The sequence below is a fragment of the Schistocerca cancellata genome, chromosome 4, assembly GCF_023864275.1.
Source record: "Schistocerca cancellata isolate TAMUIC-IGC-003103 chromosome 4, iqSchCanc2.1, whole genome shotgun sequence".
Taxonomy (NCBI): domain Eukaryota; kingdom Metazoa; phylum Arthropoda; class Insecta; order Orthoptera; family Acrididae; genus Schistocerca; species Schistocerca cancellata.
Window position 1 is genome coordinate 607,761,385 of NC_064629.1, and position 12,051 is coordinate 607,773,435.

The window sequence follows — 12,051 nt, forward strand, 5'->3', positions numbered from 1 at the left end:
TATTACTATTTTAAGGTACCTATCGAAAGCATGTGAAGTCTTTGTCGCGATGTCCGATGGACCTGATCGCGGGTAACGTCACGTTGCGTTACGCTATTTTAATACTTGAGCCCTCACCGAATTTAATGTTTTTGTTATGTGTTATTAATGTAGATAATGAACGTAGCATGTTCGTATATAGGACGCACCACAGAAGAAACACAGCGACATGTCACTCAGAATGTGCCGACGACGTTTTTGTGTATACTGTGGATGTGATGACGAAATGAATATTATGCCTTATGTAATTCACTCTTTGCACTAATTCAACTTGATTTTGCTTTATTGCTCAGACAAATTATCTCATTATTTAGTTAATCACTATGAACATGGATAAATCATGAACTGTTACAACTTTGAAACATTTGTAATTGTCTCTGATAATGTTTACTTAGTTCATTATCCTGTGTACTTCTTTCCTAGTGTAGCGCGAATACTATGTTAGGCCCTATTAACCCTTTCACGGGCCATGGGGAATATACTTCCCGCTCAACGAACTTCTTTGCAGTGTTAAAAGAAATATGTGTTACTACTTCTGTAAGCTCCTGGCATGTAGTGGCAGTTCGTTGCATCAGCTGTGGTTTCTGTTTCTTGCAACATACATTATTGTGACCTGTATCAGCTCGTATCTTAATTGCATGATAGAGTTTCAGGGGTTATTTTCACAGTGTGGTAAGTAAACTTTAATATCTGTAACAATTTCTTTTATTAAAGTAAAAGTAAACCTAAAATAAAAACAGAAAACAATGTCCATTATATTTTTACATCTAATTGTAACACATAACAGCACACAAAAGGGAAGTGGGAAATACAGTTACCACCAGTTTTAATACCTCACGTAGGTGCCATAGTGATACGGGTACCACCACAGTTTTTGGTCCTAAATCACAAAATAAAATTATCAAAAAATAAATATAGTCATTTGATCACATTTCTAATAGGATAGCAAAAGAATTATCTTCAATGAGTTGTTAAAAAATGTGCCCGTGAAAGCGTTAATACTTGTAATGATAAAACTAAATTGTAATATTATTAACAGTGATTTTACTTTAAATTAGCAGCAATATTGTGTCTCCGAATTTGTAGACCTTTTCTTCACTTAATGAAGATATTTTAGTGTTGGTGTGTTGTTGTTGTGATTTTCAGTCGAAAGACTGGCTTCATGCACCTTTCCATGCTAGTGTGTCCTGTGCAAGTATCTTTAAAAAAATGGCTCTGAGCACTATGGGACTCAACATCTTAGGTCATAAGTCCCCTAGAACTTAGAACTACTTAAACCTAATTAACCTAAGGACATCACACACGTCCATGCCCGAGGCAGGATTCGAACCTGCGACCGTAGCAATCCCGCGGTTCCGGACTGCAGCGCCAGAACCGCTAGACCACCGCGGCCGGCCAAGTATCTTCGTTTCTGCATAATTACCATAGCCTACATTCATTTCAACCTGCTTACTATATTCAAGCCTTGTTCTCTCTACAACTTTTCGACACCCTGCACTTCCATCCAGTACCAAACTGACAATTCCTTGATGCGTCACGATGTGTCCTATCAATCCATCATTTCTTATACACAAGTTGTGGCACCAGTTTCTTGTATCCCCAGCTCCATTCAGTACGTCCTTATTATTTACGTGATCTACTCAACTAATCTTCAGGAGTCTTCTGTAGTACCACACTTCAAAAGCTTCTATTCTCTTCTTGTCTGAACCACATGTCGTCTACGTTTTACTTCCGTATAGCGCTGTAGTTGAGACAAATACCTTCAGAAAAGACTTGCAAACACTTTAATTCATATTAGATGTTAACAGATTCCTCTTTTTCAGAAGTTCTTTTCTTGCAACATTTGATATCCTCTCTTTTTCAGCCACCGGAAGTTATTTCACTAATTCCCTTAGCATCATGTAACTTAATCTGATTACATTCCATTAGCCTTGTGTTGTTTTTGTTGTTGTTCATCTTATATCTTCCTTTCAAGACACTGTCAATTCCTTTCAATTGTTCCTCCAGGTCCTTTGAAGTCACTAAAAGAATTACAATGTCATCACCAAATCACAAAGTTTTTATTTCTCCTCCTTGAACTCTATTTCCTTTCTGTATTTCTCTGTAGTTTCCCTCACTGCTTGCTCATTGTGCAGATTGGATAAAATGGGGGATATGCTACAGCACTGCCCTACTCCCTTCTCCATTATGGCTTCCCTTTCATGTACTGCGACCATTATACCTGCAGTCTAATTTCTGTACAAGTTGTAGATAAGTTTCCACTCCCTGTAGTTTACCCGTGGTATCTAAAAAATGTCAAAGAGCGTAATCCGGTCAACACTTCTAACAGCTTTCTGTAAATCTACAAATGCTGTAAACGTAAATTTGCCTGTGTTCAACCTGTCTTCTAGGCTATGTCGCAGGTCAGCACTGCCTCACCTGTTCCTATATTTCTCCGGAATCGATACTGTTCTTCTCCGAAGTTGGCTTCTATCACTTTTTCCATTCTTCTGTAAATTATTCGTGTCAATATTATGCAGTCGTGGCTTATATTAATGTTCCGACAGTATTTCTATCTTCTGGCACCTGCTTTTTATGAAACTGATTGGAATTAATTAATTCTTCCTAAATTCTGAGGGTATTTCACCTATTTCACTAATCTTGCACACCAGGTGGAGTAATTTTGCCATAGTTGGCTCTCACAAGAATTTCAATCATCCGAGGGCTTTCATCTATTCCATGGGTCTTCCTACCACTTAAATCTTCCACTGTTCCGTCAAATTATTCTCGTAATATCCTACCTCCCATCTTATCTTCACCTACTTACGTATCTCTCTCTGTAATACTGTCCTCAATTTTTCCCCTTACATGGACCATACATCTTTCCTTTTCCTTCTTTTCTTGTTACTGGTCTGACAGTGCTCTTGACATTCACACACTTGCTTTTTTTTCCTCCAAACGTCCGTTTAATGTCCCTACAGACAGTTTGTATCTTTCCCATAGTTATGTATGCTTCTAGAACATTGAATTTGTTCTCTCATCGTTCCTTTTTGGCCAATGTGCACTTTCTGCCGGTCTCAGTTTTTAGACGACTATATTCACTTTCACCTGCTTCATTTGCTGAATTTTTAAATTTGTTACTTTCATCAATTAAATTCAACATTTCTTCCATTATACAGTGGTTTTTACTAGGCATTGTCTTTTACATACGTCAACCTCTGCCGCCTTCAGTATTTCATCTCTCAAAACTACGCATTCGTCAACTGTTGTATTCCTTTCACCAGTTTCAGTCCGACGTTACCTGATGCTCTCTCTGAAACTGTCTGCAACCTCAGGCTCCTTCAATTTATCCAAGTCCCGTCTCTTTAATTTTCTACCTCTACAGTAAGCTATTCAACTCCATTCTGCAGTTCAAAACCAATAGTTTATGGTCAGAGTGCGCATCAGCACCTGGGAAAGTCTTACAGTTTAAAATCTGATAATTTCTAAATCTCTGTCTTACCATTATACAATCAACCTGAGAACTTGAAACTTTCCATCTTCCCCAGGTCTCTTCCACGTATACAGTCTTCATCCTTGATTCTTAAATGAAGTGTTAGAGGTGAATAAATTATGCTCTATGAAAAATTCTACCAGGCGGCTTCCTCTTTCATTACTTCCCCCATTCCATGTTCTCCTAATACTGCTTCTTCTCTCCTTTTCCTACTACCGAATTACACTCACTCATAACAATTAAATTTTCGTCTACCTTAATTATCTGGGGAATTTCCTTCATCTCATCATACATCATTTCAATGATTTCCTGATCTTCGGAGTTGGTTGGCATATAAACTTGATCTACTGTGGTGAGTGTTGACTTCCTGTCTATCTTCACTATGATGTTCATGGTAGCTTACCCGCATTCCTATTTTCTTTTTATTATTAGGCCTACTCCTGCGTGACCCCTATTTCATTTTGTTCTCATAACATTGTACGCAACTGATCAGAAGTCCTGTTTGTCCTGTCAGCACACTTAGCTAGCTTTCATTACACCTAACTTCAGCTTACCCATTTTCCTTTTTTTGAACTGTCTCACCTGCTTACCCGATCAAGGGATGTAACAGTGCACGCTTGCAACCCCAAGAATGCCTTTTATCTCTTTCCTAATGAAGACTTCCTCCTGAGTAGTCCTCGTCCAGCGAGCCAAATAGGGGCCATTTTACCTTTGGAGTACCTTACCCAAGAGAATGTCATCAAGTTATACAATACAGCTGCACGCCCTCGGGAAAAAGTAACGGCTGTAGTTTCTCCTTTCTTTCAGCCGTTCGCTGTACCAGCAGGGCAAGGCATGTTGGCTGATGCTGCAAGGCTATATTAGTGAATCATCCAGACTGTTGGCCCTGCAACTACCGAGAAGTCTGCGCCCCTCTTCAGGAACCACGGGTTAGTCTGACTTCTCCACAGACACCCTACTGTTGTGATCGCACCTACGGTAGTGTTATCTGTATTGTTGAGGCGTGTAAGCCTCCCCATTAAGCTACAAGCTTAATATGCATATGCCACTGACACTGTCTTTCGTCAGTGATACAAATTGTAGGGAGTGACGATAAAACAGAACTGAAACATACCAACCAGCCGTGGTATATCCACTCACGTGAAATAGTGCAAGAACGGAGTCCTTTTACTGGGAGAGGATGTACAAGTTGTTGCGTCACTTGTGGCAGCGCTTTATTTTTAGAGTGTTGCCGTTAGGCCACCATGTAACATTAGCAGTACCTTAGGTAATAACGAGTTCAGTTCAATTTCCAGATCAGAACTTGGTGTTATATCTGACCCACCTTCATAAGTTTTAATGAGTAGCTTTTCGTGCAGCTGGTTCACTCTGTTTTCCTTCGTAAGACCATCCGTTCAAATTTTTTCATTTATAGTTTTAAGCCTTATGTTTTCGTTCCTAAGTCAGTTATTAATGTGCGGGTGATGGTAATGTGTGGTAGGGTCTATGGTAACGAAGACTTCTTCCTCGGTTCGAAATAAATACCTCTCATTATTATACAGATGACGGTAGTGTGACAGCCGCCAGATTTAAGGGGAGGCCAATGCTGGTTTTCAGATTGACATGAGTCTGCAAGCTGCCACCTCCAGACTTGGTATCTGCTAGCTGGCTGCTATCTGCACTCAGTCTGATCCTGCTGACTGAGCACCTTCAACCTGTGGGCCGCCAGCCTCTGCCAGCCTTCTACCATAGTGGTATAGGGTTCGCCCCAAAGCCGTGCAGCTTCTCAACCGCCTTTACTTGTGAGGGGATACTCTGCTGCTGTCCACCTCCAGTGGCGTGGACAGGCACTGTTGCTGAGAGGCGCCTGCACCGTGCTTGGTACACGACGTGATTCTGCACGCCCCATCGCACTCTGCCCTGAGCAGAGTGGTTGCATTTAGTCTGTGTGGTTGCCATCGTGGGCAGCTGTCCACTGTTGGATCCTGAGTACTTTAGGAACCACTGGTGTCATCATTTTACCATCCTAGCGACGCTGCAAGTTGTCACTGTCAACAGATCACTCGTTGGCGGCAGAACCTCCTTCCCGGCCATACACAACTGAAGTCTTAGTGGCGTTGGCAACTTTGGGTATCGTCACGTCTGTCTTACTTTGCTGTGCTGTAAAATGAATAGTTAACAATGCAGTTTTCGTGACACTACATTGCTCAGTAACCAGGCACCTACACACCACTCCACTACAACCCCGCCCATGGTGGTGAACTACTAGCTTCCTGACTTCTGACAACCCAGTTCCACTGCCCACGGTAGATGTCGACCAGTTCTGACCCCTAAATTGGCGTCAGAAGAGTCCGTCACAACTAAAAGTAATGACAGGAGTCGATGCTACCATATCGACCTCTGCTCATACAGATGACTGCAGCTGAATCTAGGACCACGACTCCAGCTGCAGCTTACAGCAGGGGGAGCACAGTGTTGTTAGTAGACTAACTAGTTTGTTACTAGGGAGAGGAATACGAAGTAGAACTCTTACAGAAACTTGAAGGCGGAGTTTCTGAAACCGGAAGAACTGGCTGACTTAGTACACTTCTTGAGAACACTAGAGAGCACTATTAGCATCCAGTGAAGTGCACGCAGTACCACCTGTTAGGCCAGAACACACCACATGCTGGGTCAGCACCAGTGGAGTGAAACACGTGCCGTCACTATAGCCATTTGGAAACCATTCTACAGAGTCGAAGTGGATTATGATTAGGTGTAAAGTGTAGAATTTATGTGTTAACATTGTAGTTACCTATATTTTTTGTTATCTCTGTGTTTTTCTTTCGTTGTTGTTTGATATTATTTAATTTCTCTATTGTTGTATTCATGGTGGTGGTGGTTTCATGAATAAGGGTTCCATAATGTCAGATTATAACGCACAGAGTGTTTCCGAGCAGGATGCAGTTAAGTCTCTGATAAATGAAGTAGCGCAGGTAAAGACGGTTAACACAGAGACGCATAGGCAGCTAGATGTTATGACGGAAGATATGGCGTCATCCAGTTTGACCGCTCATTCATTACATTAACCTACTGCCAGTTCTGGTACCCCTTTTACAGGCAAATCTGCGGAGGATGTGCTGTCATCTATCAAGAAACTCGTGGAAGCCACGAGATTGGTTTTCTTGACGGACGAACAGTAACTGTAAGTGACTAAATTGCACGTGATACGGGAAGTAAAGGCGTTTGATAGGTATCACGAAGGTTTGCAGAACGTGATTAAATTCGAGAAACTAAGGGAGGATCTCTTACACTGCAGAACAGCTCACGTTTCTTTCAGGAACATCTGAGTGTCGTACCGCTGAGACAGAACGAGTCATTAGAAACTTTTGTCTGCAGAATACTGAAAAATAATGCGAGTAAATACGAGCTGACGGAAAATGACGAAGCAAACAAAATTATTCCCCAGGGGGTGGAACATAGGCCAGTAGTTGCTTTTCAGATGGTACTGTCACCCTTATATGTCAAGGAAGGTACAGGTGGGAATATAGAAGGATCTGTCATTAAAACACCTACAGAGCTCAAAGATCAAGACATAGAAACGAGAGTACGGGATAAAAGAGGTGTCTTATCTGCTGATGTAAGGTGTTATAGATTATGTTCGGGGCACATCCAGAGGCAGTGTCGCAACCGAAATGTATCAAATGGAGAGTGATGGGGCACCAGCAGTGGGATTGAAGGAATGGAGGACGAAATGGACATAGAAGGAGTAATCAACCGTTAAACACCGGGTGGAATTCCAAACCTGCTTGACGGCGTTCGCAGTAAGTTTCAAAGCCACGAAAACATAAGCTGAGGTGGAGTGTTTTTAGTAGGTACTGTAAATGGCAAAAAGCGTAGATTTTTGTTGTATACAGGGGCAAGTCTGGAATGCGGAATGGGGTTCTGTTCTCTTCAGTGATGAGAATGGGTTCTATCTGTATGCGAATGATGGACGTAAACGTATATGTCACATAAGTGGAGCGCTTCCTATTCCAGAGTGCATTCGCCCACAACACCATCCCAGCTTCATGGTATGAAAGCCATCAGTTACAACTCGCGGACCCATTTCGTTTTTCTGCAGGGTAGGGTAAGCAGTACCCTCAACAATTCACACGCTGTCATCCCCATGCTACTGCCATGCTTTTTCAGTAGAACCATGCATATCGACATAGGAGAGTGCCCTTCGTGATGTACTATCATGCTCAAAAATATCCGAACGACTTGAATGGCCTTTAGCCTGATTTGTACGCAATCACATAACCTTACTGTCTTGCAGCTTGTCTGCTCTATTTTCGGTACAGTAGTTTGACTATACAAAATGGTTCCTACAACAGGCCACAAGAAGTAACTACTCTGTATGACTCTCATTCCAGAATCAAAATAATATCACCATAATGCAGACACCGGAAAACAAGTTATTAGAAGAGACTCACCCATTAAGCTTGAAAACTCAGATATATTAAAGTAAATGATATTTCAAAAAGCAAGTTTCAACATGAAATTATTGTATGAACTCTTTTGTACTGGACTCTACTCTAGTAACTACTTTCCCTGTTAACTAACTAAGAAAGACCTTAAATCCGCTTTAAATCACAAATAACGAAGAGTGCACAGATTAAATTTGAAGTGACAAGGCATAGAGTTTTGGATTGGTGTTCGACGTCGTACAGGACTGACAGAAACTGAAATGACGAAACGGAATAGTATCACCTACCGGGATTCGAGCCCAGTACCTATCGTCGTTGACTTATAGTCACAAATACACGTCAAAAATCTGTTTATTTCATCTGTGGCGGGAGTTCAAATGTCTGAACGTCCTTCTGTGCTGACTGGGAGCCGAGTTCTGGACTTATCATCGACATTGACTATACACGAAGAGACGTTGACTATCGAATTCTTTTACACCAGTGGCATGTTTGTACCTGAAATTATACGACAGTAAGTTCTGTCTCTGACTGTGACTCGAAACTGATATCTCAAATTCAGATACAATAAGAAATAAGTGCCCATTGGTCTTACATGACGATTCGCTCATTAATAAAAAAGGAAATCTTGTAACAAAGCAAACTTGTGACAGAGTTTGTGTGCGCAACTACCGCCTCTGTCATTCACCAACTCTCCTAAAGTAGGTACTGAAGGGACGTCATGTATAATGTGGGTTTAGAACCACTGTGCAACCCTACATTGTTTAATTTGGGTTAGTAAAGGTAAGGAGGATCGTTTAGTTGTTGTTAAAAATGGTTGTCTGATGTCTCAGACCTCAAGCATATGAACCTAAGATACCGTTTTTCTTTTTTTCTTTAACCGCAACTGGACTCCGGAAACTTTACCTTTCGCGAGGAAGCGCTATATTTTTTTGTTAAATAATATTCAGTAATTTATTTAGTATAGTTTCCATTTGACAAAAACATACAATTTAAAGGAAAGTAAGGGATCAAACATCTGGTGTTAAGAAGATTCTAACCAGAGACCGTTCCATTTCCAAAGTATGGTGGTAGGCATTTGTTTTTTGTGACCGCATTAAACTTTATTAGCAAACGTTATAAAACAGATTACAATCAAACTCCCAGTAATACAATATAAAAACGACAACCACTCGAAAACATCAATAAATTAGTGTTCATGGAAAGCGTCGTTGCACGTGCTCGAGCGTTGATAGGTTCCAGTCCTACGCTGCGAGGAGGCGAGAAAGGAGGATGAGGGCATCATATCGGATCTTGAAGAGAACTCCATTACTAACAAAATATCCAAAAAAACGCCTGGATCCGCTGTGCCATCACTGGAGTCGTCACTAGGATATGCGCCAAGTGAGGTATCCGGGACGCCATGTGGGTGTCAGCGAAGGCGACTCTTTCGACCATATCCAAAGCGCTGAGGAAATGGCCTTGGATGCTTGTGTGCAGAGCTTGTAAAAGACGTTTATAATTCAGCGCCGTCATACGATGGACATGCTTTGTAAATACGATGCCCAAACATCGAGGTGTGTCCATCGTTCGCAGTGGGGCCACATTCCCCACTCGGAGCCCTCTGCCGATTTCCACACACAACCTTGGCCATGTTCGTGGTGCTGCCTGCCGCATTCCCATACCGCTTGATCCATCCAAGATTCATCCGGATTTCCTCTTCCGAACGGGCGAGAAAGACTAGATCATCTGCATAGGCGCAGCACTGGAATATGTGTCCCCTGAGCATGAGCCCACATGTAAACGGCTATGTCGCCATCCTCTAGAGGATCATTTGGAGAGGACAGCCCTGTCGGACCCAAAAGAAGATGGGGATGGGTCCTTCCTCTCTACCATTAATCTACCATCAGTATACTTCAAACTTGTAGACGAAGCATCGTGTGACAGACTCATTCATCGGTCCACCGACTGTTATCGTTTTTGCCACACCGGCGAGAACGTGGGAGTAGTTTCAGTTGATCATGGCGGTCTTGGAGCGGGAACGGTACGTGTATTAGAACCTCTGTTGGAAGATCCTGCTGACACGATTATCGAAGCATTTCGCCCATATGGAACAGTCCTTAATCAGGCTGCGAAGCAATGGACCAGCTTCGACACGTATCCCGTTCTCAGTGAGGTGCACCAAGTAAGAATTGAACTCTGGGAGCGCATACCATCTTACGTGTCAATAAGAGGTTGTCGCGCCATCGTAACTTATGGTGGTCAGCCGAGGATCTGCTCTGGCTGCGGGCAGGAAGGTCACGTCCGCACTGATTGTCTTCAGGGACGCCTAGTACTGTTACCTTGGGACACTTTTTGTTCACTAGCTGCTTATTTTTTATGACCCACCGTCTAATTTCTTATGGTGGGTCGTATGTTGCCACTTAGCCGCTGTGACTGGGTCCGGGGTCCGGTGTGACTGAAAGTAACACCACACCGGCTCCCGTCCCCACTCACACCGTTGCCCGCGTCCCACCACGTGGAGGCGGGCTCTATTTGTTTACATACATTTGACATCTTTTTTTGTGCAGCATTAGAAAAACTTACAACTAATACAAAATCAAGTGAGATATTAATAAACAAAACAGAATTAGATATTTAGAAAGATGGAAGGAAGAGAATTGAGTAGAGGAGATATAGATATAATGTTGCCCGTCACCTGGTTGTGGGCGGCGGCTCGGGTCTTGGAATGACCCTCAAGACTCTGGCCATCGCTCACCATGCCTTTAACATCTACAATCCTAAAAACTAAATTAACTAGAAGAGATTAGGGTATGTTAAAGCTAGAAACTAAGACTAAGACCTCCATGTCCAGCGTGCTAAACTATTTCCGACATACAATAGAAAGTTAACCGGTTTTGTGCTTGGCTCAAAGTTGCTAATGAATTGGTTCTTGTGGTAATAGTAATAAAGGTAATGACACTAACGGTTTGTGTTGAGCCTACAAGGCTCCTAGTAGAGTACATCAGGCGCAAGCACCTCCCGGCCCCGCCGACAACACGACCTGAACGGTGGTTTTCCCCGATCTGGGATAGGTATCCGTCGGGTTGGGCTCAGAAGAGAGGGACCACAATTAAGGTCCTTCCATCCAGACTGTGCGCTGCCTCTTAACGGAAGGCGTAGGTCCCTCCAAGAGGTACCTATCTTTAAGCTCTTATTGGACATGGAGGTACTGTTAACTATTTACATATAAGGTGCAATCTGTTTTTAGGATTGTGTGTTTGACTTGTGCACCTCTTGTCGGTTGTTCCAGACTGTTCTTTGAAGTGGACTTGGTTGACACTATGGATCATCCGCGCTGGACGCTTCAATATCTGTGTTGGTGCCCTTGTCTGTATCTGTTTCTTCTTCATCACTCGTGGTGCTAATCATATCTGTGTCCCCCTGGGCATCATGATGTCTGTTTGGACCGGCTTGCCTTATGTAGGGTCTGTTGCGCAAGTATTCTATTTGTTGGATCTTGGCCGGCCGCGGTGGTCTAGCGGTTCTGGCGCTGCAGTCCGGAACCGCGGGACTGCTACGGTCGCAGGTTCGAATCCTGCCTCGGGCATGGGTGTGTGTGATGTCCTTAGGTTAGTTAGGTTTAAGTAGTTCTAAGTTCTGGGGGACTTATGACCTAAGATGTTGAGTCCCATGGTGCTCAGAGCCATTTGAACCATTTGTTGGATCTTCGAGATTTCGTCAGTTAGTTTGTTGAGTTCAGTCCACCTTTCCGGGTCGCGTATTATGGTATGTAGTTCGTTCTGTGTGTTCAGGCGATTTATGTGTACTGTGTGTCTTGTGTTCGTGCGTTGTCCGCAGAAGAAGACAGTATGTTCAGGGGAACCTTCTTCCCCGCGTGTGCATCTATTAGTCTGCTGCAGACTCACGCGGTACAGGTGCGTGGGATGAGGGCCATGTCCTGTGATGTAATGTACCATACCGCGGCTGGGATCGATATGTTTTAGTTTTAGTCTTTCCCGGATGTCAGGGAAGAAGTTGTATACACGGCGGCCCTTATCGCTGTTGGTCCACTCGCTCTGCCAGGTATCCACTCGCCATGCTCTGAGTTGGCGTGTTGTCGCAATCGGTACACCAATGATCTGCCGAACCTGGTCT